The sequence below is a fragment of the Pongo pygmaeus genome, chromosome 10 (genome assembly GCF_028885625.2).
Source record: "Pongo pygmaeus isolate AG05252 chromosome 10, NHGRI_mPonPyg2-v2.0_pri, whole genome shotgun sequence".
Classification (NCBI taxonomy): domain Eukaryota; kingdom Metazoa; phylum Chordata; class Mammalia; order Primates; family Hominidae; genus Pongo; species Pongo pygmaeus.
Genome location: NC_072383.2, coordinates 90,390,137 through 90,417,661, shown reverse-complemented (window position 1 = coordinate 90,417,661; position 27,525 = coordinate 90,390,137). Strand labels below are relative to the sequence as shown.

The 27,525-nt window shown below is 36.1% G+C and overlaps 2 long non-coding RNA genes across 2 annotated transcripts in view; one reads left to right on the top strand and one right to left on the bottom strand.

The window, feature by feature from the left end:
- LOC134737607 (uncharacterized) overlaps positions 1-27,525 on the bottom strand; it is a 97,518-nt gene that overhangs the window by 15,257 nt on the left and 54,736 nt on the right. The gene's annotated exons all lie outside the window — the stretch shown is intronic.
- On the top strand, positions 19,615-22,298 carry LOC129010182 (uncharacterized). Its single transcript, XR_008492943.1, has 2 exons — positions 19,615-19,702; positions 20,564-22,298. It is a non-coding gene; the product is annotated as an uncharacterized LOC129010182 (long non-coding RNA).

Sequence of the window (27,525 nt, the reverse complement as noted above, 5' to 3'; positions counted from 1 at the left end):
CACTCTCTTTCCTTCCTATCATAGCTAAACTTCTTAAAAAGATGCTCCAGGCCGGGCACGGTGGCTCATGCCTGTAATCCTAGCACTTTGGAAGGCTGAGGCAGGTGGATCACCTGAGGTCGGGAGTTGGAGACCAGCTTGACTAACATGGAGAAACCCCATCTCTACTAAAAATACAAAAAATTATCCGGGCGTGGTGGCGCATGCCTGTAATCCTAGCTACTCGGGAGGCTGAGGCAGAATTGCTTAAACCTGGAAGGTGGAGGTTGCGGTGAGGCGAGATCACGCCATTGCACTCCAGCCTGGGCAACAAGAGTAAAACTCCGTCTCAAAAAAAAAAAAAAAAATGCTCCATACCAGCCATTTCTACCCCTGACCCAATTTACTTAATTTACTTGTAATATAGGATCTCTGTACTCTTATTCCATACAAATTGTTCTGTTAGGAGCCATCAATGACCCTGAAACTCTGCTTTTACAGGCTTTGTTCTGTGGGTCTGCCCTTTCTACTTGGCCTCCTCCCATGCTCTTCCTTTCCCTGCGTCTGATCGACTTCTCTGGTGCCTTACACCTTTTAGCTCTCTGGGATTTCGTTCTTCCACCAGGGAGACTTCATGGATTTCTCTGCTCTTTCAGCAATTTATTGACCCATGTCCTCCAGGATCCTGTCCTCAGCTTTCTTTCTTTTCAACCGTGGCTTGAACAGATTTGTCATTTAGAGCCATCCCAGAGATACAAGACATTATTTGTAATTTGCTGAGATGCAATGTGATTTATATGCGAGAAGAGTAGGATGTGCAGCATGAGGACCAGCTTTGATGGGTGATCCACATTGCTCAACTCAATTAAATAAGTGTTACAGAGTGGACCCCCCTACCCCCGCCAACACCCTTGACAATGATAAGAGCTCCTTAGCTGGTCTCTTTAGTCCCAAGTTTAGCTCTACCCTTTATTTTTGTCAGGTTCATCTTTCCAAAAGGCAAACCTAATCATGATCTAGCTTCTAGCCCCTTCATTGTTCACAACATAACAGATTTACACCCATGTTTTCATGCCAAGCACAGCCTGCCATCTGCCTGGAATGCCTTCTCCTCCCCAACTCATCACTCTTACTTCACAGCGTTGATCTTGGGAAGTCCAACTCATTCTGGAAGGCTCAACCTTAAGCATCACTTTTCTTCCCCTACACAGCATTCTAGGCAAAGTTTCAACTCATATATGCCCCCACTGCCTCCCACATTCAATTAGGTTGTGCATTCCTTTAGGGCATTGAGAGGGAGACTCAAGAACAAAATTTTAATTCTCAAGTAAGCTGCTCTACCCAGCATATTGTCTTTTTTTTTTTCTTTTTAAAGCTTTCCCACTCTCTCAATTCAAAATTTTTAAATATCGGACAATAATTTTCTCTGTGGCTCTGTCTATTTTACTTAATCTCTCTGAGCTGTCATTTTATCAACTCAAATTCCATCAAATAATGTTCTTCCTTTAACTCAAAAAAAATTAAACAGTTCGAGTTCTCTAAAGGAAAAGATGTCATAAACCAAAGATGAAACAACTTGTCATTCATTGAAGAAGACTGTCCATAATTTTTTTGTTATGAAGCATTTCATTCAGAACCCAACAATGTGTAAATATGTCCAAAGAATGATGTTTCCCCTCATGCATCTTTAAAACTTGAAGCCATTTATAATGTTAAGTAAAATTTGCCATATAATTTTTCATGTGTGTGTATGACATCACAATTTGGCTTCTTCTTGAATTTCTCCTTAAAGTTTTGAAAGACTTCAGATTTGTCTTTTGCTATTCTTCTTAGCTCTTTTTTTTCTCCTAAATTGAAAGGAAAGTTTCATGTCAGAAGAGTGAGGAGATAAAGTTTAAAATTAGATGTCCTTGACCTTGATCCAAAGCTTCCTTAGATAATCAGTGGCACTTACTGCCACAACTTGGAGAAGAGAAATGAAGCAATAGAGAAGGAGAATTTAGAAGAAAAGGGCTATTAGATGTGAATGACAGTTACCTTTACTCACTTTATGAATTGTTGTAGAATTAAAAGTTGTAGAATTAAAATCACTTTTTAAAAATATCATTTTGGTGAGACGGGTAAATATGTGGCAATGAATTATTGTTAAGAGAAAATAATGCAAGGAAAGAGTTTCAGTCAGGCTTTCATTCACACTTTACTGTCCTTGACACTTCCATGGAATATTTCCATGTGTAGAAAACTGATGCTTAGATATTAGAGTTGGAATGAGTATGGAGAGAGAGAGAGAACTAGAATTTATTGATTTCATCACCTGTGCTATGTGTGTATGTTATTTCATTTACTGTCTTTAACAACTCTATGAAGTATATTTACCTACTTTTATTTTAAAGCAGACTAGAGCTTGCTATAGTTAGTGGTAAATAGAGCCAAAATTAAAACCTGGGGTTTTCAGTCAGGTGCAGTGGCTCATGCCTGTAATCTCAGGAATTTGGGAGGCCGAGGAAGGTGGATCACTTGATCCCAGAAGTGGGATTTTCTTTGAAACCAGCCTGGCCAACATACTTAGATCTTAACTCTACAAAAAAATTAGAAAATTAGCTGTGTGTGGTGGTGCATCCATGTAGTCCCAGCTACTCAGGAGACAGATGGGAGGATTACTTGAGCCCAGGATGTCAAAGCTGCAGTGAACTGATTGTGCCACTGCACTCCAGCCTGGGGGACAGAGTGAGACCCTGTCTCTAAAGCAAGCAAACAAACAAACAAACAAGAAAACCCAAAAACCTAGGATTTTCTGACTCAGACATTATACCACACTGATGTCCTATTATGTAGAAAATACATGACCTAACCCCAAGCAGTTTATAAATCCAGAAAAGGAATGCAAATCTCTATAAAGGGCAGAGGTGGCAGACCCCACATGTATCCTAAGTACTGTAAAAATAACCTCATCTAAGTGATTATGAAGGTTTGGCCTCACTGCAAGTAGGATACCCGCTTTGAATTGTTTTTCCCTGGACAGTAATGCAGAAACAAAGAGACACTTTTTCGCTAACAAGTTTTATTTTTTACCCCCCCCCAGCAGATAATATAACATGTTACACAGATTTTGATGTTATTCAGAATCAAGCCCTCATATTTAATCTTGATCAGACAGAATTTCCACTTGTAAAATAGGGATGATGATGATGATATCTACCTTATGGGGTTACTATAAGATACCTCTTTAAGGTGCTTGCATCATGTTCAGCTCTCTAAAATGCTAGTTATGATGATTTGCTGCAGCCATTGTTGTTGACATGTGTTTTGATACTTATTGATGCATTTTGGAGACCTTTGGTGGGAGGTCTGGCTGTAACACTAGATAGAACGGCTACACTTACTGACCAGTGGTGCTGGTCAGTCTGATATGTGCCCCAAAGTGCTAAGTAATTGGGTGTGGGGTTGAGAGAGGCCAGGGTTGGAGAGATACTGGAAAGAGGAAACCAAGTGTTTTACTAAAAGTGCTTTGAAAAATCGAGTCAAGGGAATGGCAGGAATCTACAGGGAAAAGTAGAAAAAGGGTGAGGTGGGAGACAAATACTGGCTTCTTTCCAACTAAAGAGTTCTTCTGAAAGAAGAACTCAAAAACACCAATTGCAAAATGATGGCACATGTTTGCTCTTCCTTATTTCATTCGTTAATGGAATACATTTAAAAAAGAAGTTGTTTCACGTAAACCCGATTAACTCTGAAGACGGTCATAATCCATCCAAACCAATCCAAATAAAGGTAAAAGGAATAATCAGCTCTTATTATGCAAAATGGTGCTTAGTTAATTTATTGCACTGCACTAAATAATAAGCTGTTAGGCTCCACATTGCTTTTTCCACATTAGATTAAATAGCTTATTGCTGCTGGAGCTTATTTCATACTGCATACAATTTGGATATATTACATTGGCATAGATATTAGTCCATTATAAGAGACAGGCATAAACACTTCATTTATAGGATCTCTCCATTTGGAAAATGGTAAGGAAGAAGAAGAAATGCAAACGAGAGTAATGAACAGAGGGGATTTATGTGCATTGCCTGATGGGTCTGCTGCGGGTGACAGTTGGTTGCCACGCACGGGGCCCAGGCACCTTGGAGAAAAGTAACATTTCCAATGGGAAGAAAATCCAAAGAGAGTTTATGTTCTTTTTCAGAGAAGTGTTGACATTTTAATTATTTTCTGTTTTCTTTGGAGCTACATTTGAGAATTGGAAGCAAGTTAGAAAAATAAGAATTGGCTTTATTAGAAATAAGATGAATTGACATGCAGGCAGGAACTGGAGAGAGTCCAGGGTTAGCTCTTAACAAACTCAAGTCTCCAGCAGTATCCAGAGAGCCAAAAAAACTCAGCCATTGAAAAACTAACCAGAAGAACTACTCAGGGCTTATCATCTCCGAGAGCAGACTGTGCCTCTGAGCAATCTAATCTTTTCCGGCCTTGGGGCCTCTGTACTTCACTCTTTAATTTTTTTGCTTTACACTTTGGTCTTTTGCGAACAAGGATAAGGATAAGTAGTACAGGAATGCAAAGCAAAAAGAAAATAATCAGGGAGAATTGGAATGAGTTGGGGAAACTGGGAGGTTTAGAATTATTTAGTTTTGAAGATAATCTGATATTTTTGGTATTTCATGAAAGAAAACTGCCTGTGGAAGTGAGGGTGGAGCCAGAGTAAATGGCTTTGGAAGATAAGATACATTTGCACCTTCTCTACCTGCACCTGGAGTTGCCTGGGACTGAATAAACACTTAGCCAAACCAGTGTGTCTACCAGCACCAGCATATTCCAGGGCTCACAAATCCAAAAATAGTAACTCATTTGAAGATTGAACTTTTTAAAAAAAGAAAAACAAAAAAGCCAAAATCTCCCACCAGCATCTTTGTGGTGCCTGAAAGGGTGACTCCTGTGGACATAGGTTCTCCTTGTCCCTTGCTCACCCTCCCAGCATTGCTATGCTGTAGGAATAGTGCAAAAACTCCCTAACTTCAGACCAGTCAATTCAGCAATAAATGGGTCAAACTGAGTCCCCACAAATTATCTAACAGCCACTGTGTGCCATGTGATTTAAATATACTATTTAAAATTTCAGAAAAATCTATAAGGAGATATTATCTCTGCTGTAGATATTGTTATTTCTGTTTAATAAATGAGAAAACTGAGGCTTTGGGAAGTAAAGTAAATTGCCAAGTTATATATAAACTTTTATTGGAAAAGATTTCAAATATATATGAGAGAAGATGAAATAATGAACTTCCATGCTTATTTCACTAATTCAGGGTCAATTTTGTCAATCACCATCTACTCCCCCCATTATTTTTTATTTATTTTTACTTTTTATTTAAACATTTTAAAAACTGACACACAATGTATGGGGTACATAGTGGTGCTGTGATACTTGTATAGTGATCCTATCAGGGGTAATTAGCATGTTCATCATCTCAAACATTTATCATTTCATTTCACTGGAAACCTTCAATGCCTTTCTTCTAGGTAATTAAAACTATGTAATATGTTATTATTGGCAATTGGCATCCTACAGTGCCACAGAACACTAGAACTTATTCTGTCTACTTAGCTGTACTGTCTTTCAACAAATTTCTCCCTATCCTCCTTCTTCCCCTTTCTCTTCCCAGCCTCTATCATCCTCTATTCTACTTTTTACTTCTATGAGATCAACTTTTTTTTTAGCTTCCACATGTGGTGTTTAACTTTCTGTTCCTGGCTAATTTCATTTAAAATAATGTCTTCCAGTTTCATCCATGTTGCCATGAATAAAGAGTTCATTCTTTTTAAAGGCTGAATAGTATTCCATTATGTATATATACCACATTTCCTTTCTTTTCTTTTACTTTTTGAGACAGGTTCTTTCCCTATTACCAAGGCTGGAGTGCAGTGGTATGATCATGGCTTTCTGAAGCCTCCAACTTCTGGATTCAAGCAGTCCTCCTTCCTCAGACTCTTGAGTAGCTGGGACTACAGTACGCTGGACCATCGTGACTGACTAATTTTTTTTTCCTTCTGTACAGATGGGGTCTTTCTATGCTGCCTAGGCTAGTTTTGAAATCCTAGCCTCATGAAATCCTTCCACCTTAGTCTCCGAAAGTGTTAGGATTATAGGCTTGAGCCACTGAGCCCAGCCTACCACATTCTCTTCATCCATTCATCTGTTGTTAGATACTTAAAGTGATTCCATATCTTGGCTATTGAGAATGGTGCTGCTGGGGGTGCAGATGTCTCTTTGATACACTGATTTTCTTTCCTTTGGATAATTGCCCAGTAGGGGGATAGCTGGATCAAATGATAGTTCTATTTGTAGATTTTTCAGGAAATTTCATGCATTTCTCTATAGTGGCTGTACTAGTTTGCATTCCCACCAACAGTGTATAAGAGCTTCCTTAGTTTTGCAGCTTCACCAGCATTTGTTATTTTTTGTCTTTTTGATAATAGCCATCTTAACTGGGGTGAGATGATACCTCATTGTGGTTTTGATTTGCATTTGCCTAGTGGTTGGTGATGTTGGGCATTTTTTCATGTATTTTTTGGCCATTTGTGTGTCTTCTTTTGAGAAATGTCTGTTCAGATCATTTGTCCATTTTAAAATCAGATTTTTTATTTTCCTGTTGAGATGTTTGAGATCCTTGTATATTCTAAATATTAATGCCCTTTGGATGAGTAGTTTGCAAATATTTTCTACTATTCTGTGGGTTATCTTTTCACTCTATTGATTATTTACTTTGCTATTCAGAAGCTTTTTAGTTATAATCCCATTTTGTTTTTGCTTTTGTTGTGTGTGCTTTTGAGGTCTTATTTATAAAATCTTTTCCAGGCTGAGCACAGTGGTTCATGCCTGTAATCCCAGCACTTGAGCCCAGGAGTTTGAGGCCAGCTTGGGCAACATGGTGAAACCTCATCTCTACCAAAAAAAAAAAATTATTTTCCACAGAACAATGTCTTGAAGTATTTCTCCTATGTCTTCTTCTAGTAGTTTTATAATTTCAGGTCTTACATATAGGTCTTTGATCCATTTTGAGGTTTTTTTTTTGTATAGGATGATATGAGGGGGTCTAATTTCATTATCTTGTATATGGGTACCTGGGTTTCCCATCACCATTTGTGGAAGTGACTGTCCTTTCCCCAATGTATGTCCTTGACACCTTTGTCAGGAATCAGTTGACTGTAGATATATGGATTAATTTTGGAGTTCTCTATTCTGCTCCACTGGTCTATGTATGTGATTGTCATGTTGTTTCAGTTACTACAGCTTTGAAATATATTGTATATTTTAAAGCCTGGTAGTGTAATGTCTCCAGCTTTTTTTTTTCTTTTTTTCCTCAGGATTGTTTTGGTTGAGGTCTTGTGTGGTTCCATACAATATTTGGGATTGGTTTTTCTATTTTCATGAAGAATGTTATTGGTATTTTGGTAGGAATTGTGTTAAATGTGTAGATTGCTTTGGGTAGTTTGGTCATTTCAACAATATTAATTCTTCTGATCTATGAGCATGGGATGTTTTTCAGTTTGTTTGTATTCTCTTCAATTTCTTTCATTAGTGTGTTGCAGTTTTCCTTGTAGAGACTTTTTACCTCCTTGGTTAAATTTATTCATAAATATTTTATTTTATTTTGTAGCCATTGTAGATGGGATTGCCTTCTTGATTTCTAATTAATTGTGTATAGAAATGCTACTGATTTTCACATATTGATTTTGTATCCTGTAACTTCACTGAATTTGTTTATCAGTTCTAAGAGTTTTTTGGTGGAGTCTAGGTTTTTCTATATATAAGATCATGTCCTGTGAAAACAGGGACAATTTGAATTCCTTCTTTCTAATTTGGATTCCCTTTATTTCTTTCTCTTCCCTAATTATTCTGGCTAGGATTTCCAGTACCATATCACAAAAGAGTAGTGAAAATGGGCCTCCTTGTCCTGTTCCAGTTCTTACTTTCAGCTATTCCACATTCAATATGATGTTAGCTGTGAGTTTGTCACATGTGGTCTTTATTGTTTGGAGGTACCTTCCTTCTATACTTAATTATTGAGAATTTTTATATGAAGCGGTGTTGAGTTATTTCAAATGTTTTTTCTGCATCTATTGCAATGATCATATGGTTTTTGTCCTTCATTCTGTTGATAGGATGTATCACTTTTATTAATTTGCGTATGTTGAACCATTCTTGCATTCCTGGGATTAATCCCATTTGATCATGGTATATTATCTTTTTGATCTGTTGTTGGATTCTGTTTACCAGTATTTTGTTGAAGATTTTTATGTCTCTGTTCATCAGGGATATTGGCTTGTAATTTTCATTTTGTGTATGTGTTCCTGTCTGGTTTTGGTATTAGGGTTGTGCTGGTCTCATGAAATGAGTAAGAAAGAACTCCCTTTGCGTCAATTTTTTTTGAAAAGTTTGAGAGAATTGGTATTACTTCTTCTGTAAAACTTTGGTAGAATTCAGCAGTGGAGTCATCTAGTCCTGGAGTTTTTGTTGTTGTTGATGGGAGACTTTTGTTTACCTTTTTGAAAAGCCAACTTTTTTTGTGGTTGATTTTTAAAATTGTGTTTTCTTAGTCTCAATTTTATTAATTTCCGTTCTGATCTTTATAATTTCCTTCTACTAATTTTAGGTTTGACTTGTCCTTGCTTTTCTAGTTTCCTGAGATGCATCATTAGGTTGTTTATTTGAAATGTTTCTAATTTTTTGAGATAGGTATTTATTGTTATAAATTTGTCTTAATACTCCTTTTGCTGTGTTGCATAGGTTTTGGGATGTTGTATTTCAATTTTCTTTTGTTTCAAGGAATTTTCTAATTTTATTTTTAATTTCTTCCTTCATCCATTAGTTAAGAGTAGGTTGTTTAATTTCCATGCATTCGTATAGTTTCAAGTGTTCCCCTTGTTACTGATTTCTAGTTGCATTCTGTTATGGTCAGATAAGATACTTGGTATAATTTAATTTTTAAAAAATTTTTTGAGACTTGTTTTGAGTCTTAATATATAGGCACTACAGGAGAATTCCATGTGCTGATGAAAAGAATGTGTATTCTGTAGCTGTTGGATGACATGTTTTGTAAATGTCTGTCAGGTCCATCTGGTTGACGGTGCAGTTTAAATCTGATTTTTTTTGTTGATTTTCTGTCTAGATGATCTGCCCAATGCTAAGTGGATTGTTGAAGTCCTCAACTATTGTATTGGGATTTCTTTGTTCAGGTCTAATAATATTTTCTTTATGTGTCTGGGTGCTCCAGTGTGGGGTGCATATATATTTACAGTTGTTTTATTGTCTTGCTGAATTAATTCTTTTATTATCATGTAATGTTCTTGCTTGTCTCTTTTTACAGCTTTTGACTTGAAGTCTATTTTGTCTGATATAAGTATAGCTATTCCTGCTCCCTTTTGATTTCCATTTACTTGCAATATCTTTTTCTGTTCATTCACTTTCAACCCATGTAACCCTTTCCATGTGAGATGAGTTTCTTGTATGCAGCATATAGTTGGATCTTTTTCCCGTTATTTTGAGACAAAGCTCCAAGCATTAATTTCTTTTTATCTATATATCTTTCAGTTTGGGTCTCTACGAGACAGGGATTCTTTAAAATAAAATACCACTATTACACCTAAAAACATTACAATAATTTCTAATATCAATAAATATGCAGTCAGTATACACATATCTCCAATTATCTTACCATCTATTTTTTTAACAATCAAATCCAGATCTAAACAAGGTTCATAATTTATTACTATTTGATATATTTCTAGGGTCTCTTTTAACCTGTAGGCTCTATCTTCATCTCTACTTTTTTTTTCTTCGTCCCTTTTTTTTCCTTTTTCTTGGTCTCATTGGAGAAACGAGATTGTTTCAACTGAAGATTTTCTAATAATTTGAATTTTCTTGATTCCATCCTGAATGTGTTCTCAAACATATTCATCATCTTGTACAATGTACTTCTTCTAAATTCACAGTTATGGCTAGAGATCAGATTCTGCTTCCATGGTTTTGGCAAGGTTACTTCACAAATAGTGGTATATATTTCCATAAGTGGAAATGTGTATGTGTGAAATGTTAACAACTATTGGGGATTTTTGCCTAGATTAATCAATTCTTCAGCTATTGCAAAGTGGTGATGTCTTAATTTTATGATTTTAAAAAATTGACTTTATTTTTTAGAGCAGTTTTAGGTTTGCAGCAAAGTTGGGTGGAAAGTATGCAAAATTCCCATATACCCCCAGCTCCCACCCATGCATAGCTTCCTTCATTATTGATATTCCTCACTAGAGTGGTAAGCTGTTTACAATTGATGGATGTACATTGACACGTTATTACCACTCAAAGTCCATCCTTTCTTTGGGTTCACTCTTGGTGTTATACATTCTATAGGTTTTGACAAATATAACATGTATCCACTAACGATTCATTCTTCATTTATTGAGTTGGGTATTTCTGTAAGGAGAAACTTCTCCCCCTCCCCATTTCCTACTTGTATCTAAAGTAACAAAACCCAGGAAAAATGTTTTGTTCTTTACCTCATCTACCAGTTTGCAGAATAATGAGTTGGTTCTCTCCTCTAAAGTAAACATGAATTGTTGTTTCTGTTAAGATCACTAAGACCTCACATATCTAAACATATTTGAAGTGTTCCAATGCTCTATTATATGTGTATATATATAGCTATATATATGTATGTGTACCTACATACACATATCCATAAATGTATACACACATCATATCCTAATAACTTGATGGTAAACTCATAGGTCACCAACATTTATAAACCTACTTTGTTGTCTAGTTTTAAATAAAGTAATCCATAAGACAATTAAAAATTTAATTTTAGAACAGTATTTTCTATTTAGTAGTTCTCATAAAGACTCCTCTGAGTCTCTGAGGATGGTAGAAAACCTTGCTTTGTTGCTAAAAAAGAGAAGCAGCTCTCTCTCTATATATATTATATATTATATATAATATATAATATATAGAATTATATATAATATATAATATATAATATATAGAATTATATATAATATATAATATATAATATATAGAATTATATATAATATATAATATATAGAATTATATATATAATATATAATATATAGAATTATATATATAATATATAATATATAGAATTATATATATAATATATAATATATAGAATTATATATATAATATATAATATATAATATATAGAATTATATATATAATATATAATATATAGATTTATAATATATAGAATTATATATATAATATATGATATATAGAATTATATATAATATATAATATATAGAATTATATATTATATATAATATATAGAATTATATATTATATATAATATATAGAATTATATATTATATATAATATATAGAATTATATATTATATATAATATATAGAATTATATATTATATATAATATATAGAATTATATATTATATATAATATATAGAATTATATATTATATATAATATGTAATTCTATATTATATATAATATATATAGAATTATATATTCTATATATATAGCTCTTTATATATACACACACACACAAGAAGAAGAAGGAAGGAGAGAAAGAAAAGAGGAAGAAAAGAAAAAAAGAGTAAGCAAATGAGTAATAAAAGACAAGTGAATTAATGGGCTATTGCACAATTTGGGAAAATTACTGTAGTTAATTTATTTACATGGTCTCATGTGACATTATTGGAAAGTAGCTAAGCTTGAATGTTTGAGACTCAGACTACCTGGGTAAAATCTCTAGGTCTGGTACTTCCTAGTGGTGTCAGTGTGGGCAAGTTACTTCTCTTTGGCTGATCCTCCTCAATAGTACAACAAGTATACAAAGCAGAGTTTTGTAAGGATAAAATAAACGAATACATATAAAATGCTTAGATTGCTCACAGGAAATGGTCAATAAATGTTAGTTTATTTTGTTTTCATTGTTGTGATGATGATGATGATGATGTGGTATAGATATGCGGATGGCAAAGTAGTATCTTTCTGGACAAAAAAGAAGAGCAAAAATGATATTTGTTAGGTAACTACTATGAGCAGATACTACACTAGCACCTGCTTCATATTATATAATGTATTTTTAATTTTAATTAAATTATCAACATTTTAAATTTATCAATATTATTTATTATTTATTTTAGCATATAGCTTGAATAGAGAAGGGATACAATATATCTTTTCTTAAATTGAGTGGTATTATTAAGTGTATTTGACCTATATTAGGTATTGTTATATCTGCAAAGAACTTATAAGATGAAGTATTATTCTAACATACAGAACTGGCAAAGAATGGAAATTTAAAATTCTATAAGAAAAGCTTCAACGAAAAATCCCAGCAAAGGTGATCATGTACGAATGTGGATAGTGAGGCACTCATGAATCACATAATTCTAGTATTGCCCATGGTACATTCATATCAATATTCACCAAAGTATTTTTCCTCTACACAGGAAAAGAAAGAAATAAAAGTGAAACAATTTCGGAATCACTCCCTATAACCACGGAAATGATTTTAATTACCAATTCATCTGTTGGCAGACTCTTCTGGCAGATGTACCTGCAACTTGGAAAGATAACAAATGAACCAATTCCTTACTCCAGAGTTGACACTGATAGTGCTTACTGAATTTGCTCTCAAAAAAGGATCCTGGGCAACAATACATCTGGCACTCTGCTTGAGGAATTTGTCATGTCACTGACATGTTCAGCCTCCATTGTCCACACCACCCTGACAGCAGGTCCTTTATATTTCAAAGAAATTGCAGCCTGAATTAATATAATTAGAATGTAACTGTTATTCACTGCAGAAACTCCTTATTTCCAGGAGTAAAGATCTGATAGCATGTCTGTGCTTAAAATCTCCCCCATGATGGCTGGAGGGGAGCAAGCAGATAATAAAATGACAGGATATATGCTATTTCACTGGCTTTTTAAAGTATTAACTAATGGAAATATAGGGGGAGAAGAAAACTGTTCTACCCTTGGCATGTATAAATGGAAACATCTTTTAAGTTTACTAGCCTTTATAGTACTTCTATAAAATATGTTCTGAAGAGTATCTAAACTCAGAGAAATAAATTAAATCAGAAAGATTAGCTATCTCCAAAAAATATGCAGTGAAGCATGAAGTAGAGTGGCTAATTCATAGACAGAATTACAGATTTAAGAGATGGTTGAATAACTTTAGTCATTTTTCCCTGCTTCCCTTTGAACAGTTGATGTCACTAACTAAGCAACTGTCACCAGTTAATAACTTGGGTGCTGGATTTTTGAATTTTATTCTTTGTTAGCATTCTGTTTCTACAAATATATGATTATTGATATAGTGGAAACTGACATTGGCATTTTTCTTTTGAAAATAAGATGGATTCACATTCTTTTAAATAAGTTAACTTTCTCACTGGGAATGACTCATTTGAGGGAGAATAATGGCCTGGCATATCAATGTGTTGGCTGGTGCTTATGGCCTCTTCTCTGAAGAATATAATGTTTATCCTTGTACATGTTATAGACTGTTTGTGTCCTTCTGAAATTTATATGTTGAAGCCCTAATTCCCAGTGTAATGATATTTGGTTATGCAAGCCTTTAGGTAATCAGATTTAGGAGCCTGGAGGGTGGAGCTCTCATGGTGGAATTAGTGTCCTTATAAGAAGAGGAAAAAAACATCAGAGTGCTTGCTCTCTCCTCTCTCTCTCTCTCCCCTGTGCCCTGCCTCCAGACCTCCGACTATGTGAAAATACAGTGGGAAGATGACTGTCTGCAAGGCAGGAAGAGAGCCCTCACTGAGGAACCAAATTGGCCAGTATCTTGATCTTGGATTTCTCAGCCTCGAGAACCATGAGAAATGAATATCTATTGTTCAAGCCACCCAGTTTATGGTATTTTGTTATGGCAGCCCCAGCTGACCAAGATAGTGCATATGAATTTAATGAGCATTGAGAAGAGCTAATGTTTTTCATTTTTTCCCTTAGAAGCGTCTATTGATCTTCATCAGAAATTATGTGTCAGAAATTGCAATAATAGAAATAAAGAGAATGGGCTAGGTAGTGTAAGAATAGGGCTAAGGTTATATAAGTGAGAGAGAGTCTCAAGAGATGAATTTCAGTAGCCTTTAAAATTTTAAATAAAATACACTCTATAAACCAAATGCATTAGTTAAGGAGCTGTGGACATCAGTTTCTCCTTATAAAGATTGCATATACCTTTCAGTTACCATCTTGGACAAGTCAGGAATGATTCCTTTCCTCCAGGGTGTCCTGTGGAATATTTTCCTTGTCTCCCTCAACATAGAGGAACTATCCACCCTTTTCCATTAAATAGCCTAGAATTAGGTGTGTTTCAGAATCACGTGTATATATGTACATGGTGGTTGGATGTGGGTGGATTCGGAAGGACTTGTTAAGATGCCCATGCCTGAATTCCTCCCAGATCCACTGAATCAGAATTGTCAGCGGTGGTGCCCAAATTACCTAAGTTAAAAACCACTCCAAGTGCTTCTGATACATACCAGACTTGACATCCATAGACCAATGTTCTCATTCATTGATACACATATTCAAGTTTACTACCTAGGCAGATCTTTCTATAGGTTATATATGTGAGTTTAAAAATGGGTACATTTTAGTTTTATAAATGGAAATCCATTTAAGACATTTTCGGCCAATGGTTTTGAGGACAGCCCATTAGGATACCAGCTGGGCTACCCCATTCCCTCATTGCACACCTTCCTTCTTCCTTTGCCATAGGTTGCTTAGTTTCTCAGTCTGCCTGTCTGGTCTGAGTTAGAAAGAAAAATGGGCATCTCACAGTTCCTAGCAATTTATTTTGCAAAAGAATGCAGTAGAGATTTCTATTTTAATGTAAAAAAATCCTTTGAGTAAATAGTTTTCCCTCTCTCCAATATATTTTCTTATTATTCTGTATATTTAATAATGGGATTATATGTTATAAACACATGCTTAGACATCCAAATATATGCACAGATGGAAAATATCAAGCTTGCAGGAAAGGTCCATCCCCCAAACACAATTTTAAGGGGTTTTGCCTTTGTTTTCTCTAAGGAATACAAAAGTCAGACTTGAAAAAAGGAGGTTTAGGGAATTCTGTCGCTAGTCTCCAAATTTCCACCAAATGCTAATTCTGATGTTGTCTTTTTGATTTTTAGTGGCCTTTAGAGAATTCTTGGGGATGGGGGTGGGTAGGAAGTGGATTGAGGATGGGGGAGAGTTCCTATCTGATGTCTGACCAATGCACTGTTACATAAACTAGTCATGTAGAAAACAGCTTGATTTATCTAAGAGAGATAATAGTGACTCCCAGGATCCAGCCTGCCCTGTAACAACCCAGAGGACTTCTTTCCTGAGGTTTACAGAATACATTGATTGGTGAATCAACTAGATGTAGTAAATATGTAAAAATTATATTCCAAAAAATTTTTAAAAATTGTAAAATAAGTACGTATTTTTGGAAGAGTATGTGGGGAAAAAGTAATGCAGAGGAAAAAAAAGAAGGGAGAAAATATGGGCCAAGGTGCTACTTTCAGAATCAGACACATGTGGATTAGATTCCAGTGTTAGTTGTTGTATGCCCTTGGGTAGTTATGTCACATTTCTAAGCCAATGTTGTCATCTGTTAAATGGGAATAATATTTCTCTCACACGGCTATGGTAAGGGTTTGCTAAAGTATTTATTTTACAGTCGGTAAAAGGATTTAGAAAAATGCCTGATATACAGTAGCTGTTAACACAATACATCTGAGATAATAGTATTGATATTGCTGGCAGCAGAGAGTGGTAGTTACTAAGTATATTTTTTCTGGACATGCAGTCCTGACTTTGAACCCCTTTTGGTTTGAGGCAGAATTACTGCTATTGGCATTTCTAGCACTAAGTCTACATGATATTTTAAAGAATTTGTTGAGAGCTCTTAAATTATTACTATTATTATCAAGAAATAGATTTGTTATGTCTTTTTTCGTGATTTATTAACTGAAATTCTGTAGTCCTTGCCTTAAGCTTACAAGCGTTCTTAGTTTGATTTTTAAAATACCCTCAGAAACCATTAATGTTCACAAGAAGTAAGAAATCTTTGCAATAATATTTCATTGTATCGTCATATTTTTTCTTTCCTGAAAAACCAATGAAGAATGGCAGTTTTATATGTAAAACGGTAGTTAGCCTTTATATGGATGACATTTTCCTAAAAGCCTAGAAAAATTTCACATTTGCAAAAAAATACTCTGTTCCCATATTAAATCTGATTAAAATTCAAATCTATATTAACATCTCATTACTTTTTGAAAAAAGTGAATGCCACACTTAATGGAAAATGCTCACTGTCTGTCCTCATTGCTTTTGTGGGCTTCTTAGCAAGGCTGTCCTGGGATCCAGGAGGGCTGGACCACAGCTACATCCTTGTTAAAACAGTCACCCGGCGTGAATGTTGGCCTTTAGTTTTTCCTTCCTTTCCCCTCTCCCATCCCTACATTGTTTCAGCTGCCAGCTCCCTAATATTTTTTTCTGAAGCAAGGGAAAGGGAAGGGCAAAAATGACTTAGAAAGAATAACATTTCTTTCTATGGACTTAAATAGAACATTCAACACAAAACATCCTGTGTTTTCTTTTAGTTGATGACACACTGACTGTAGGAATGAATGAACTAAAAACCAGGGCTTGATTTTCAAATGGGGGTTATTTTAGTTGCATACTACCTGATCAAGGGAAAGTTGTTCAACTATTTTAAATTATAACCTGTTCGTTTCTCCTCTGTACTCCTGATCTCCTTATCTTGCTGTGCGTTTCTTTTCTCCATTTTACATATCACCTTCTAACATGTGTTTATTATGTTTTTTGTTTATTTTCCCACTCTCCTGGCCATGATGGAAGTCCATGAGGGCAAGCATCTTTGTTCATTTTGCTCACTATTGGATTCCCTGTTTTAAAAATATCACCTGGCCCAGCGTAGGTGCTCGATAAATATTTGCAGCATGAATTAATGAAATAGTTTCTTTCTCAGTGTCTTTTTCTATACAATTATGGGGAAAACAACTGGTACAAATATGGTACAAAAACATCTTGTAAATATGTGCTTATACCTAGTAGATACATTTGAAAGTACAGCTCTGCTGGGAGTGTACATATCTTAGTTGGTGAAGAAGAGATAATAAAAGAGTTAGATTAAAAAAAGCACCTTGTCACTCTCTATTCTCTTATTTACTCTGCTTTATTTTTCTTTGAACCCTGAATCCTAATACTCGACATAATATATTTATTTGCATATTGTCTGCTTCCTCATACTAGAATGTAAGCTTTTTAAGGACAGGATCTTGTGTGTTTTGTTCACTACTATAGCCCCATTGCTTGGATTGATGCCTGATACAGAGTAAGCACCCAATACATATTTATTGAATGAATAAATGTATGTTTGAATGAGTGTGTTTGTTTTAGACTGTATTCATGCCTGGCTCTTGCTCTATATACAGACTCTTTGGAATGATTTTTCATTAAGACCTTAGTACTGTTGAGGTGGATGATGGGTGGGGAGATAAAAGGAAGAAAATGACCAAGATTATACTAATATTTTTAAATTTTTTTATTAATTGTGAAAAAGATGTCTCAATCATTATATATGTAGTATAGTGTGAGCCTAGGGCCGGTGGTTTGGGTCCTGAAATATCCACCTATTTTCAGAATGAACTAAAATAATTTCTTAGTTTCTTGATGTCACATTTTCATTATTTGTAAAATTAAAACAATGTTACCTTACCCAGGGCTATAATGGGAGAATAGAGAGGGACTGGTACATAGAAGTTGGTCAGTAAATGTTAGCTATCATCATCATCATCATCATCATTATCAACATCATCATCCAAGGGTTGGTGAACTATAGCTGGTGGGCCAAATCTCTCCTGAGGTCTGCTTTTATAAATAAAGTTTTATTGAACACAGTGTATTAATTTTCTTATTGTCTCTGGCTGCTTTTACATTACAACAACAGAATTGAGTCATGCCTTGCAAATCCTAAAATATTTGCCCTCTCATCCTTGATAGAAAAGGTTTGGAAACCTTCATCTAGAAAGTGGTCTAGCAAAGTGTGGTCCATGGATGAGTTTGATCTGCAAAGTGCTTGTTATTGGTTCATGACAAGGTGAGTACAGAAACTATGAGTAATTATTTAGAAACTTATATAACAATTTAAGAATGCTAGTGACATCTAAGTGCATTATTTTGACATCTAAGTGCATGATTTTGGTTTATACAAAAGTGTTGATTTGTGACTGATTGGAAATTTAAGAAAAAGAAAACCTGGCCTTTTCCACTGGAATAGAGTCGGGTGTTTTGTAATGGGATTTTGTTGTATTGGTGACTTAGTAAGACATATTCACGTGGCTTCGGATGGAAACATCTGGGGGCCCATCAGGTGGGAGTGACAAACATGTCCTGAGATTACAAGTGACCTGGGAAGGTTGATGAGCATGCACATTAATAACGTCACACAAATGGATTTTATATGCAGATGGATGGGCCAGCCACAGTTCACTTATCAGCTAATACAGTTGTAATGTGTTGCTTCATATCTGAGAGAAGGCAGCACCTTAGGATATTATGTGCGTCTCACTTACATACATAAATGAATTCCCTTTTGAGGTAGATGAATTTTAAGTCAATAAGTCATCTTCTCTCAATAGTAAGCCAACAACTTTCCTGGAAATCTAGCAAAACAACAGTTCTATGACCAGCCTTATGTTTTGTTGCATGGGTGCATAAAAAATGCAGATTGACTCTTTCCTTTTCTGTTTTAGAATTGGTTCCAAACAGTAAAGCCTGCCAGAAAAAACAGACAAACTCTTAGGAACAACAATGCCCATTATGTGTGGAGTAGAAGCTGCCAGACTTTGATTACTGGCTAGACATTAACCCCTTTGGTGTCTTAGGGGGGAAAATGCCAAGTCTGAATCCAGACATTTCCAGGATTTTACAGTCATTCATGGTGTGAGACCAGGCGATTTATAATGACTTGTGCAAAAAAAAAAGACTATTGGGAGAAGGAAGTGCAAGTTGAAGGCCACGTCTCCTTGCTTCCTGAATTCTGCCATGACTAATTCCGGCAAGCGGACATAGACCTGATCACCTCTGCTTTTCCCTTTGCTAGCCTGCCTAGTCATGGATGAGAAGCACGCTGCTCTTGCTACCTTCGTGTGGTGGTTTGGGTCTTGAAACATCCACCTATTTTCAGAATAAACTAAAATAATTTCTTAATTTCTTGAGGTCACATTTACATTATTTGTAAAATTAAAACAATGTTACCTAACCCAGGGCTATAGTGGGAGAGTAGAGAGGGATTGACACATAGAAGTTGTTCAGTAAATGTTAGCTATCATCTTCATCATTATCATCATTATCAACATCATCATCCAAGGGTTGAATGATGTTTTTGTGTTTTTGTCCAGGTGTCAGAAGGAGGCTGGCAAATTTGGCACTCACAGAGGGAAACCTATGTGCTTCGTAAGGTCATTGCTTACAGTACAACTGCTACCAAGAACATTCCCTGCAAACTCTTTTGTGATCAGTTTCTTCCCTTCTCTCATATACCCTCTGCAGGTCCACCAATTGCATTTTGAGAGCTCAGATAAGCAGAGAGCAATGCAATTTGTCACGGAAGGATGATTATGTATATGCACTGTCATGTGTATGTATGTGTATGTATATACAGTATGTGTATATATGCATATGTATATACAGTATGTGTATTTCATTTGTTCTTTTATCTTATCCTTCAATATGTATTTATTGATAATTTATTATGAGAGGCTGAGAATACCAAGTTAATTATAATTAATTATAATAATAGCTACCATTCATCAAGAACATATTGCATATCAACATTATGCTAAATATTTTATATACGTATACTTTAATGCATTTAGTCACTTAAAAAACTTTATGAAATAGCCCCATTTTATACATTAGTAAACCGAGTTCCAGAAAACTCAAGGGCATGCAGCTAGTTAATGTCAGAGCTGGGATTCGCATTCAGATCTGTTTGATTCAAAACCCATTCCCTTAATCACTTTGTTAAATTTTCTTCCCAAAGATGAATAACATGATACAAAGGCATTTACCTACTTTCTTGGAATTCACAATCTGGTTGGCAAGAAAGGCATATGATGCAGAACATAAAAGGCTATAATACAGCTGTGTACAAAATACCATGATTAACTCGTTCTCTTGCGGGGTGGGAGAAGGTGGGGGAGGGTAGAGGAAGGCCTCATAGGGCAAGTTGTGCTTGAGCTATGCCTCCGGGGTGTGGGATATTCACGCAGCAGAGAGAGAAAAGGAGGAGGCTGGAGAGGAGAGAGAGAGAGAGAAAGAGAGAGAGAGGGGGAAGGAGGGAGAGAGAGATTTCAGCTGGGTGTGACTTTGTTTTGTAGGACGAGACGTAGACTTGTTCAGGTGCAAAGAGACATCTGGAACTAGTTAGTGGGAAGTTCTTCAAGGCTGTTTCTCCACTGACCAAGCCCATATATTTTTCCTCTTTGTTCTCCTTTAGCTATTTCCATGCCTAACTCAAAGGAGACACAGGGAGAAAGTGAGCTTAGCCTGGGTAAATTGGAGGTTGTGATGACTTCTAGGAAGCCTCAGGAAAGAGAAACAAAGACAACGCTGGCCTGCTGCTCTCTGCAATAGTGGGACCCTTGTGGGATAACTGTTTTAGGAATGAAGGTGTCTACCCTCTCTAGAAATGAAAACGCAAGTTTGGCTGTGGTTAAGTATTGGATGGACGCAAAAAGAAACTGACATATTTGCTTCTTTTCAATTGTTTGATTCACCCTGAAGGGTATGGCTGCCTAATTTTTTTTCTCCAGAGATAGGTGGACAGATAAAGACAGGAAAGTAACATCCGCAGACTGCCCTCTGTGAAGGTGACAGTGATGAAGGGAACGCTTGATCTGAACACTGGTAAATAAAGTGACCGCATATTTCCCTAGCCAGGAGAGCAATCTGGCTCAAAAGAAACGAGAACAATGACATTACTGCCAGGCTGCTCCTAAGCCTTTGGCTATGCTGTTCAGTGCACATAAAAAGCAGTGAACATAGCTGTGACCTGCCTTGTTGGCAGTATCACAATTCTTTGGGGCTCCACTTTGAGAAATTGAGACCTACCTACCTTAACCCTGGGGGCGGGTTAAGCTTTCAGACTGGAATCATAACTGAACTATTCATTTGCAGTAATTCTGGGTTTTGTGCATATTTTAAAAAGGAATACCGGGCTTGCCTATATTCATTACAACGTCCTCCCAGCTTTCAAATCTTCTAATACAATGCCTCTTCTCTAGTCTTTTAAGCACATCCTGTGACTGGATATGATTATGGGAGATTTACATGCATCCTTGTCTATTGTATCAAAAGATCAGCGAATAAAATGCCCATCATTAAAACCCCAAAGTGATTGGATTGGCATGAGGAATGGGGATGGGGCTGGCATGGAAGAGAGGGTTCTGACTCTGAGATTTCATGAAATGCAAAACAATAGGACAGCTGCTCTTCCATAAACAGATTATTATTATTATTTCTACCTAGACAGCTTGATAGCAGCCATTATCTTCTTTCCGGGTGTCTTATCAAGTTCTGGCTGTGTGCAGCATGGGTGATAAGGAATGAGAAATGTCACCCATGGGATTGCCAAGGATTATTTCTATGCACTGCTGTTCAGCAACAGCCAATCTCTCAGAACTGAGAAGTAGTCCTATTGTTCACGCTGGGCAGTTGCTATTCTGACTATCCCAAGAGAGCAGAAAACGGATGTAGTTGCCATTGTGCAAAAGATTGATATTTCATTACTTTCAGCTAAAGTTCAAGCAGTCTTGATTTTGAAAAGCAGAATCATCATGAAATATCTTTGAAGAGAGAGAAGACAAGGGAAGAAAAGAAGAATGAAATGAGTTCAGAGCTTTTTAGAACTGTGAGGGGGTGCGAAAAAAGAAAGGTGTGATACTTTCAAACAGTGGAAGTTAAAATGCCAGGCGTCTAAGCCTCAGTGAAATTGAGCAGCATCACATCACCTTGACTTGTGGTCCAGCTGTTTATTGCAAAGACTCCATCTTGCATTACTCATCAGAAAATAGTTAACTTTGTATCTGGCATTATTTTAATTAAAAAAAAAGTTAACTTACTAGATTTCTGTTTGTGTTTCATACAAGGTTCTTGAATGAAAATAATCTGTTGATATTTAACATTTTTCCTTTCCTTCTCAATGAGAACATGAATGTTTTATTATACATGCAGATATGCCAGCTAAATATTTCAGGAAAAAAAAAATCTCTTCGTCGTTTTGTTCCAGTATCTCAGCTTCCCAAACTTGTATCTTCCCAGAGAAAAGACTGCATTAGAAAAAAATTAAAACTAAAGTGTATGACTAACCTGTAGTGTATTCATAGAGAATTCCCCCCAAAGTGTTCTGAGTGCTTTAGTCTTCTTTATACATGGTTTTAGGGTCCTGCTGATATTATAATGTAAGCTGCTTGGAAGTGAGCCAAATCAAATTTTTCCAACATTTTAAATCACTATTCTGAAACTGGAATTTCAAATGAATAAAATGCTTTGCTCTTAAACCAATGACTTCAGAAATGAGGTCCTAGTCAGGGATTATTACAATGGGAAGTGAGAGGAGGTTGGGAAGGTAAAGGGCAAAAGGAGGGCACAGAGGCAGAAAGGAGGATGCAGGAAAAGAGGAAGGAGCTTTGACTCTCTTGTGACGGGTGAGCTCCAGGAGGGCAAGAGCCTTCCCTTTATGTTTGTACAACACCTCATATAGAGTAAGCACTCAGGGGATATTTGTTAAATGAATTAGTGAGAGGGGCTTAGAAAAAAAGGTTTTGGTATTAAGATATGCAAAGGAATATTCCCTTAACAAAATATATTATTTTAGTTTTTCAGCCCTTAAGCATTTACTGGGAAACGTAGAGATTCTCCAACTTTAATACACATATTAATTACCTGAGAGCCTTGTAAAAAAATCCAGATTCTGATTCAGTAGGCCTGATTCAGTAGGCCTGGGATAGGCTGAGAGATTCTGCATTTCTATGAGGCTCCCAAAGGATGCAGATGCTACTGGCTCATGGAATACGCTCTGAATAACAATGTGTTAGAGTAGTACATGGGGTACTGGGCTGGGGGTCATGAGCTCCGAGTTCTGATCTCTGACATGAACCACCTGTGCTTCTAAGCCAGGTGATTAGCTTTCCTAGTCTCAGTCTCCCCATGTAGCTAATGACTGGTTGGATCTACATAATTTCTAGAGTTCTTACAGCCTTAATATTTTGAAAGTTAAAAAGAAAAGAAAGAACTTAGAGAATGCCCAGTTTAACTTTGTCTCTTGAAATCCTGGGGAGGCAAAATCACTTCCTTCCAAAGTTGCACAGCGGATTTGTCCTGTGTGAATTGTGCTACAGCTGATTCCCTGGTTTCTAGTATAGTAATTGTTCCACTCCCATTTCTTTTGTCATTATTATTTCTTGTGGAATACTTAGAATTTGTCTGATGCTATGCTAGGTGCTGGGAATACAAAGATGCATTAGAAATACATTATTATAATTTATTATCAAATTCCTTGCTTGAGTAACATGCTGAAGGTGACAACTAATCCCTGCAAATGTGTAACATGTGTGCTAATATTAGGGTTCCCCCTTCCATGATATAATAATGGCTACAGTAGAATGTTTGCAACGATGACCCGAATTCTCCAATTCTCCCCATATCCATCCATTCCCTTTTCGATGTGATTTTGCAGCTTATCATATCAAAAACTGGAATTTCTTTCCCCAGCCCTTGACTCTGGAATGGTCTGTGATTTGCTTTTACCAAGAGAATGCAGTGGAAGGAACAACATGCCAGCTCTATACCCCGGTCTGAAGAGGCCATACCCACTTTTGTTACTTCTCTCAGGATCCTGCTGCTGCCATAAGAACAAGTCTGGGGTAGCCTCCTGGAGGATAAACGTTCACAAGTGACCTACCATCCCAGAAGAGGCCAACTTAGAGCAGTCTACACCTAGCTATCCACAAATATGTGTGAAAGTCCAACCAAGAGCAACAGAGCTGCTTACTCAACCCACAGCTGACCACCGATGCACAAGTGAGCTCAGATGAGGCCAGAACTGCTCAGCTGAGCCATAAACTTGTGAGCGATAATAAACTTGTGAAGCCACTTAGTTTTAGGAGGCTTTGTTTTGCAGCATAGCTAAGTGGTATGATGGCCTTCTGGACGCAAAGCTTTATCTGAAATAAATGGTTCTAGTTTGAGTTCTCCCTGGAAGATAGTATGTGAGATGTTGTGGGAGTGGCACAGGCTTTGCTGCTTCTTCCATATTTCTGAGATGCTTTTCACTTAAAAAGGAGGGGAGCTAGCTCATGCTATTTTTACTTTACTGTTAAAAGAAAGATATGGCCAGTGAAGTTAAGTTTAGAGATTAAAGCTCAAGGTAACACACATGTATATCCCTTTTTTTGAAAGAAGCATAAAAGAGCTATGATCTGAGATCAAAAAAGAAAATGAATGCTTTAGTCTTGGCTTTGCCATGTATGTTATCTTGAGCTTCAGAGTTATTCTTGGTAAACAAATATAACTATGGCTGCCGGCCTGCCTTCCTTCAAAGATGGTATGAGAGTGAACACATATAATGAATATAAAAATGTCCTGTAAACTCTTAAGTGGTACACAAATATAACTTCTTTTGAACATTGTACTATATTTCGTTTTCACATAACAGTATCTAGTACTTATTGAGAACTCATAACTCCCTTTATAAGTATAATAATAGCTATGACATATACATTTTATAGTTTTTAGGTTGCTTTTATATAAATTATCTCTCTTTGATTCTTCAGTGGTGCCCTGAAAAACATATTTTTATTTTCTCATTTTGCAGATGCAGAACCTCTGCTATCTTCTATGTGATGGGATTTATAAAGCTGAGATAATGGGCAGGTTTTGCTAAGATAGGAGCCCCATAATGTTGGGGTTTTCTTTAACAGTCAAACTTGGTGAATAAATCAGATCTCTGTCTTTTATAATCTTGTTTAAACTCAATCTAGCATTGTAATTTTTAAATGTATCCCAATTCTTCTCATAACAGTTATTGTCTATGAGGTGTCATTATTTTCTCCCCCAAGATATATATTTTTTTAATTTTTACTTTTATTTTAGATACAGGCGATACATGTGAAGGTTTGTTACATGGGAATTTTGTGTGATGCTGAGTACCCAACAGGTAGTTTTTCACCCTTTTTTCCTACCCACTCAGAAGTCCATGGTGTCTATTCTCATATTTGTGTTCATGTGTGCTCATTGTTTGGCTCCCACTTATAAGTGAGAACATGCAATATTCGGGTTTCTGTTTCTTCATTAATTTGCTTAGGATTATGGCCTCCAATTGCATCCATGTTGCAGCAAAGGGCATGATTTCATTTTTTTGGCTGCATAGTATTCCTTGGTGTATATGTACCACCTTTTATTTATTCAGTCTGCCATTGATGGGAACCTGGGTTGATTCCATGTTTTTGCTATTGTGAATAGCACAGCAGTGAACATACAGTAATCAAAACAGCATGGTACTGGTACAAAAACAGACGTACAGACCAATAGAACAGAATAGAAAACTCAGAAATAAAGCCACACACCTGTAACGATTTGTCTTCAACAAGACCAACAAAAACAAAATGGGGAAAGGACTCATTAATCAATAAATGGTTCTGGAGTATTGGCTAGCCCTATGCAGAAGATTGAAGCTGGACCCCTACCTTTTATCATGTAAAAAAATTAACTCAAAATGGATCAAAGATTTATACATAAGATCTCAAAATATAAAAATCCTAGAAGACAACTTAGGAAATACTCTTCTTGATATTGGCCTTAGCAAATAATTTTTGGCTAAGTTCTCAAAAGCAATTGCAACAAAAACAAAAATTGACAAGTGGGACTTAGTTAAACTAAAGAGCTTCTGCACAGCAAAATAAACTATCAGCAGAATAAACAGACAACCTATAGAGTGGGAGAAGATATTCACAAACTAGCATCTGACGAAGGCCTAATACGTAGAATCTATAGGGAACTTAAACAAATCAACAAGCAAAAAACAAATTAACCCCATTAAACAATGGGCAAATGATATGAACAGACATTTATCAAAAGAAGACATACAAGCAGCTCGTGAATATATGAAAAAAAGCTAATCATTACTAATCATCAGAGAAATGCAAATCAAACCACAATGAGGTACCATCTCACACCAGTCAGAATGCTATTATTAAAAAGTCAAAAAACAACAGATGCTGGCGAGGCTGCAGAGAAAAGGGGATGCTCATACACTGTTGGTGGGAATGTAAGTTAGTTCAGCCATTATGGAAATCAGTTTGGAGTCTTCTCAAAGTGCTTAAAGCAGAGCTACCATTTGACCCAGCAATCCCATTACTGGGTTTATAGCCAAAGAAAATAAATCATTCTATCAAAACATTTTTAAAATGAGAAAAAGATAATGGTTACTCTGAAATTGCATGTTGGCTTGGTATTTATATTCTTTTTTGTTTGTTTGTTTTGTTTTGTTTCCAGAGAGCCAGCTTTTCATATAATTTATATTCTTAAGCAATCAGAATTTTTATTTGATAATGTTAATGGACTAAACATATAATTAAATTATTATCATCAGAGGCTTGAGCCAAGAAGTTTTATTTGTAAGTATGCAGTTGCCTTGGCTGATGATATAGAGATTGGGCTTGGGCAATTTTTATCTGAAATATGTAAAATGGCCCAAGTATTTGGTGAATATTGTCTGGCCCCTGACCAGTGATTTAAATTTCATCCAACAGTCAAAATAAGTCTGCAAGCAGAACATTTCCTCTGGTCTACTTAATTTTAAGAGTTGTGCTTATTTTGAGCCTATCTTATAACTGCGCCAGTGGCAAAACATTTTGGTCGTGTGAAAGACAGTTGCTATTTTGACAATATTATAATAGCTGCCATTGATCAAGAGCTTACTACATGAGAGTCAGCATTCTAAGTGTCTTACTCCCTTAAGTCCTTTAATTCTCATAAGAGCCCATTGAAATGGGGTCTATTATTATTATCCTCATTTAACAGACAGGGGAACTGAGTCACAGAAACATCAAATAAATTGCCCAAAATCACACAGCTAGTAAATGCCAGAGGTGGATTTAGCTCAGGTAATTTGAGTAGAAAATTTCTATACTATACAGCACTATTTTACTTGTACTCTCAGCCTTTCTTTAAGTCAGATATCAAGAAAAATTATCTGTATTTGCCATAGCAGTGCTGCATCATAAAAAATTGTGTATTTTCCAGGAAGGGGAACATCACACTTCGGGGACTGTTGTGGGGTGGGGGGAGGGGGGAGGGATAGCATTGGGAGATATACCTAATGCTAGATGACGAGTTGGTGGGTGCAGCGCACCAGCATGGCACATGTATACATATGTAACTTACCTGCACATTGCGCAC